This window comes from Ptychodera flava, chromosome 5 (genome assembly GCF_041260155.1).
Source record: "Ptychodera flava strain L36383 chromosome 5, AS_Pfla_20210202, whole genome shotgun sequence".
Lineage (NCBI taxonomy): Eukaryota > Metazoa > Hemichordata > Enteropneusta > Ptychoderidae > Ptychodera > Ptychodera flava.
In genome coordinates, this window is record NC_091932.1 from 39944062 (window position 1) to 39951213 (window position 7152).

A 7152-nucleotide genomic window follows, 5' to 3' on the forward strand; every position below is an offset into this window, starting at 1 on the left:
TTATTTGGTGGCACTTGGGGAGTATTTTTGCGGGGGCTGGTCAGGAGGGGGTGTCCCCCTCCTGCCGTTGGAGCTTTTGAAAAACAGAGATTAAAATGGTGTTATTTGGTGGCACTTGGACAGGGCTTGACAATTTTTTTTCCAGTTCACTTGTCCGTCGGACAAGTAGATTTTCAATTTCACTTGTCCTCTCAAAAATTTTACTTGTCCTCCATTTGTAATAATCAAGACCAAAATACTTGCGACGAATTCCGTAGCGGCTTTCAGGGCTTTCTTATTTTGGTAATTTTCGCCGATGTTGACTCCGATTTTTCTCAAAAGTTAACATTGAGGAAGGCCTGCGTACGGTGTGTGTGTTCCCGGCGTTATACGGCCCCATCACAATAGGCCGTATAACGCCGGGAACACACAGACCTGTACGCAGGGCTAACATTGAATTTGAAGGTACACAATATCATACATCGGCTTCCCGTGTTTGGCATGCATAAATGCCGGCGAAAAAAGATTGGTCAGTTTCTGTCGCTGGTCGAAGTCATTCGGTTCACGCATTGCGAGTGCATGCGATCGGGATGTTGGCAAGTGAAACCGTATCGGGCTCAGCGGGACCCACAAAATTTCCACAATCATTGTCCCCGTCACGATCTCATCTGTGATGCGCAAACAGTCCAAATGCGGTTGACTAAACTCGTGAGACCTTATCGATTCAACGCGAAACATGTCGCATCCGTCAAGAAAAGCATTTCGCTTGGTTTGGCTATAGTCTCTTCCTACCTCCATGGTTTGGCAATGGTAGGGTATTTGAGACACGACGCGACGTAAAGAACATTTTGGAACCGTCATATTTCAAGGCCACTGTGCTTTCCATTTCGGGAGATAACATCTACGGCGTTTTACCTCATCATAACGCTTATGTTTAGATCTTTTGTCAGAAACATCGTTCTAATCATCACATCGAGTCATCGATTCTCAGACGATCCCACTCACGCTGGCCCTCGTGCATGGCGCCGTCGTAAATCATCACTACATCGTTTCTGAGAGTGACACAATGCCCATCGTCGTAAAGTACGTGCCTCTTTACGGCAACAGCTTGGCTTGATTTTTGCGTAGGTCTGCGGAGCGGAAATTACGCTCTGGCTCGCGAAAATGCACAATGCCTTGTTTGTGTTAGTTGAAATATTACCGTAAAATACTCATATTTACAGCGATCACTCCACAAACTATCTGCCAACAATGTTCGTCTACCTCGCGAGGCCGCATAAATGATTGTGAAGTACTGCACGGTCGATCGCCGATAAGCAATGTGATTGGGTTTTGCAATTTTTCGCCTAATTTGTTGGGGAGGAGCAGTCGGCATACAACAGAGAAATGCTGTTTACGCCAAATTTTTAAGCAAGTTTTTTAATTGGACGATGAAACAATTTCATGTCGATCATCGAAACATTGCAACATTGTGTGAGTCGGCAAGTGAATCGCGGAAGAACGTCACAATTGTATCTAAAAAGTCAGTGATTGACATTTATTTCGTGTGAACCACAACGCAAATCGGGCGATATGTGCACAAACTGCAACTTAGGTTCGCGTTGATTGCGCCAGAAGTTGTATAAACAACTTGTCCGGCGGGCGACCAGATTTTATTTTTGACTTGCCCGAACGTAAATTTCACTTGTCCCGGGCGTCGGGCGATAGGAATTGTCAAGCCCTGACTTGGAGAGTATTTTTGTGGGGGGAGGTTAGGAGAGGGGTGTCCCCCTGCTGCTGTTGGAGCTTTTGAAAAATAGAGATTAAAATGGTGTTATTTGGTGGCACTTGGGGAGTATTTTTGCGGGGGTGGTCAGGAGGGGGTGTCCCCCTCCTGCCGTTGGAGCTTTTGAAAAATAGAGATTAAAATGGTGTTATTTGGTGGCACTTGGGGAGTATTTTTGTGGGGGGAGGTTAGGAGAGGGGTGTCCCCCTCCTGCCGTTGGAGCTTTTGAAAAATAGAGATTAAAATGGTGTTGTTTGGTGGCACTTGGGGAGTATTTTTGTGGGGGGAGATCAGGAGGGGGGTGTCCCCCCTCCTGCTGTTGGAGCTTTTGACAAATAGAGATAAAAATGGTGTTATTTGGTGGCACTTTGGGAGCATTTTTTTCGGATTACACATCTTCTTCTGAAACATGGTTTTCTTGCTCCTCAGTAGCTTCCTATAGTTTTGAAAATTGACTATTTTGGTTTCCTGGCTTCCCTTTCTACTGTGTGGTGAAATGCCTACATTCACCCCACCAAACATCATGCATATCTCATGATTTACAATTGATTTTGACAAGCTGAGAAGCTAAAATAAGCTAAATAATATAGTTAAATTTGCATATTTGTGTTTTTAGAGCAATTGTTGCCCTTTTTTGATCAAAACATCTATTTCTCTGTAGCAGCATGTCCAAATTGATTGGATGTGTATAGATGTGTTGAAATTTCAATATTTGTCTTTTTAGGGCAATTTATGCCATTCATGGTCAAAAAATCTGTATTCTCTGAAAGGGCTTGTCCAATTTCTTTGAAATTTGCTACACAAAAACGATTATTCATGCAGATTTATTCAGTATTTGCTATCGAGAAACTTTCAACCCCTTTTGTGTGTTTTTGTGTTGGGATTTGTTGGATAGATGGCATTCTTACGTAGAGTATTGTTGAATGTTAAAACATGTGTTGCTGTTGTTTTTTGAGGCTGTTTTTTGAGAAAAAATAATTGAAAATGCCTTTTTAAAAGCAAAATAATACATAATGACTTGATATGTTGTTTATCATTATTGACGTGTTTCTACTTGTTCACCCATTTTTGCATTCATCATTGCAATAAAATGCTGTGAAAAAAAATGAACCTGATGTGGCCTGCATCTGTTTACCTTGATCTTAAAAGGCAAATACAACTTTCTGTCTTGACAACCATACCATAGTTTCAATGTTTTACCTAGTGTACCTGCTTGGTTTGTACGCAGGAATAAGTAGAAAACAGGTTCTATAATTTCATAATTTTCAAGTGATCAGAATACAAAAGTCCTGAAAAGATAAAATAATCACAACTTCCAGTATAAGGGATACAGTCACTCTAAATGTATGAATTAAAATTAAAAATGTGCCTGGAGGATGTACTAAAAAATACAGAAAGTTGCTTTCTGTCGGTAAAATCTAAAAAAAATTCAAAATTTTAAAGATTTTTGCAGATTTTTTTTTTACGCCTTTGTCTTCTTATTTATTTTTTTTTTATTTTGCAAACTAGTTTGAAGATTTTTTTTTTCCTAACTTTCTGCTCTGAAATTTTTTTTTTCTGTTTTTGACCACCCCCCCTCCCAAGATCTAATGGTCCGTCCCTTATACCTGGACGTGTTTCCGGTAGATTACATTTTTTACGCAGGGGAAGGAAGGTTGAATCGTGCCAGTCTAACAGGCGCAGTGTCAAACAAACGAGGATCCAACGTCACCGAACGTTTCCTCAACGTCAGTGTACATCTGCACTGATTTGTATACAAGTACCAGTTCAGAAAAAAAAGTAGGGGAACGTTCACAGTTATTATTGTAGGGTGAAAACCTACAGCAAACTCAGGTACTCTTTTCAAACAACTTAATATTCTCGATATATACAAATTACATAAATTACATATCAGTACATTCATGTATGATCTTATAAATAATAACTTGCCACACAGTCTTACAACATACTGTCAGTTGCCTTCTCATTGCTACAGTACAGGTCATAAAATTAATGGTAACCTTTATGTCCCAAGTGTCAACACTTCCTTGGGTAAATTCTCGATATCATATACAGGCTGCATCTATTGGAATACATTACCTAAACAAATTAAAACAAAAACCACTAGAAGTTCGTTCAGACACTCCCTCTCAAGTCTCCTCATACACGGTTAGTGTTTTACATGACGAAGAGCTATATTCAACTTTACAAATATGTATATCATAGATATATAAATAATATATATTTCACTATACATTTTGTTTTGTTTTGTTTTGTTTTTTATTTTACATATTTTCTACTTACTCGTAATGTATTTATTTAGTTATATATTTATTTATTTATGTAGTTGTTCTTATTATAACTTGCAGATTATATTTTTACTTTATATAAACAAAGAAATACCTAGTTATATTTATTATTAGCTACTATTATTATACTGTAATACTTTATCTTTATTGAAGAAAATTTTAACTTATTTTTGTATCACACTTTTATTGCCACAAATGTGATGTAAATCCTATATTTACAAGCAAGCAATAAAAATATTATTATTATTATTATTATTATTATTCACTTAGTTACTTAGCACTTTCAAGTCTACTTTTACACGATTGGTGTTTTTTTTTTTTTTTTTTTTTTTTTTAAGTGATGATGAGTTATATGAAGAGTTATATGAAGAGTTATATTCAACTTTACATATATGTATATCATATTTAAATATATATATTTTATATACGTTTTTTTTTTCTCTCTTATCGTTTTCTTTTTTACGCATTTCTACTTACTCCTAATGTATCTATTTAGTTATATATTTATTTATGTAGTTGTTCTTTTATTCACTTAGTTACTTTGTTACAATTAGGTTACTTTGCAATCCCACTACTTTCATGTACACTACCCTCGATATACTTCAGTTTTCTTTTTTCTTCTTCGTTTTCTATAGGTAAGCGGACGAGTAGGAGGCGGTTTACGGAATTTAACGGTACAGTTTGCCAGTAAAACTCCGAGGCCCACAGGGCCGAGGAGTTTTACTGGCAAACTGTACCGTTAAAATTCCGTAAACCGCCGACTACGAGTTCGCTGACCGTGTTATACCACGAATTTGCCGAGTTTTAGAGCCTTGTTTGCACGCCGAAAGTTTTTATTTGTAATTTCAGTGCAGTGCAAGTTGAAACTTTGGCAGGAAAACATTGACGCGTTTTGACACCTTGTTGAACGAAAGTATAAAAAATAATCCATGATTGGATAAAACAAAGTTGACATGTGTTGCTATTGTCGTGCGATGACGTGGTTGAGCACCTGGTTTGATTTGAATTGTATGAATTGTGTTTGATTGATTGGTTGGTTGAATGAAGTGAAAAGGCGTTTGCAGATCGACGTTAGAGTCACGCTTTGCTCATTTGGGTCGAAAACTTTGAGCAGCATACACGCAATTGCCGAGTCGCTCTACGTATATCGGTATGGCGGATGAAGTACAAATGAAAGCTGTATCCGGTGCACTTCAACTATCAAAGCCAAAGATGGAAAAGAAAAGTCCCCCTGTCACGCCAGTGCTAACGGCCACAATCGGAAGACCAAGCTACACAGCCACGTCAGAGAAAGGCGCAACAGAAACTGCAAGTACAAAAAATACGTGTAGATCCACAATGACTGTGGTACTAGCTGCGTGTGTGTTTGCCTGTCGCTAGATTTAACTTTACCAAGGGCGACTGAAACCTCTACATTCAGTGTTGATAACTGACTTTGAAGTCTTAAATTTCAGCTTCGAATGATCGTGATAACAATAACCTTAACACAAAAGTGACATTTGCAATCAATACCGTTATTTCACGGTGACCTGCCTGTAATTGATTTTGAGATGTACAGTCGTGCAAAATTAATTTAGTCCGGTGATTCTTTTAAAGTGTCTTTACTCTGTACTTAATGGTGAAATAAATTTCTTCTGGTATATAATGCCTCGCAATTGTTTTTTTTACTTGTCGTCACGTGACTTTATTTTGTTTAAAAAGTGTCCATTTTACAAGTTCTTTTGTTTAAAAGTGTCCGATTTACTAGTAAATCGGACAGTTTTTAACAAAAGAACTGTCCGATTTACTAGTAAATCGGACACTTTTAAACAAAAGAACTTGTAAATCGGACACTTTTTAAACAAAAGAAAGCCAGGTGGTATATAATAAAATATTCGGTTATGGAAATTAGAGAGCATGGTTAGAACAATGGGCACAAGGCAGAGAGTGGTATAACTTGCTTTAACATCAAATGGCTTTGGGAACGGACTAGACTAGCATTTGCTATTTTCCGTTTCCATTTACCCTTTATCACAGCACAACTCAGATGTACATTCATTATTGAATTGTAATATTATTATGATTAAGGGTAATAAAGATTATTATTGTACTTGGGCCTCAGCCCAAGTACATTTGTTTTCATTCCGTGGGAAAAAACTGTAAGGTATAACCATTTCTGGCTGAGACCAGGGAGGGCAAAATGTATTGGCTTCATCTTTCTTGGCATAATAAATGGCGTAATGATGTTAACTGAATGGAAGTGCTGCTCTCAGCCAGTCTTGAATAAGTGAGATGTGAATATAAATGCTTCTCTATCTGAGTTTTTGCCACAAAATCTTCTGAATATAATCAAAATGTGCATCGAAATGCAACAATTAATGCCCCTCCGTTTCTAGGCGATGGCACGACCCTTGCTACACCCACTGGACGAGCCAAAGTGGGAGGGGTAATTTCGGTTTGGTCGAACAGGAGGGCTCGAGACCAGAATTTAACATTAAACTTGAAACATGTTTAATCACTGACAAGATGTGGATTAGTGTTAATCAAAGAGAAAGTTTGAAAAGGAAAGGTTTTATATCCCGGACACAATGAAAAACATTACGACTGGAAACTGTACCCCCGTTGAGAATAGTAATGCCCACAGCGATGGAGAACACTTATCCTTGAGCTGAGAAAACCAGACCATCATTCGAAATAGAGCTGCAGATTCGAGAAGCTCGTTAAAAATAGCTAGGTACACCCCATAAGGGGTGGTTTTCGAGTCTTGAGGGCAAATTTCGCCTCCTTCATTTAGAAATCGTACGTTTGTTTTTCCAGGGGAACACATCATTTGACACAAAATTTGCATGAAAAGGGTCGCCAGTAAGCACGTGGTCAAATCTGGCATAAGAAACAATATGAAATGTTGGGTAAAGCCAGTCCAAAATAAACTGATTTGAACTTTTGTGTTTTGTAATTTATACCACTGCAGTAACATTACCTTTTTTTGACAACATCACACAATGTAATACGTTTGAAACTGAATACTCCGACGTATTCTGTGTCCCCTTTGCTAAAAAATACGGTATGCCGATTACCATGTAAGGAGATGATGACGTCAAGACAGATTTGTAGTGCGTTTGGTCTTGGATGGTGCACGAA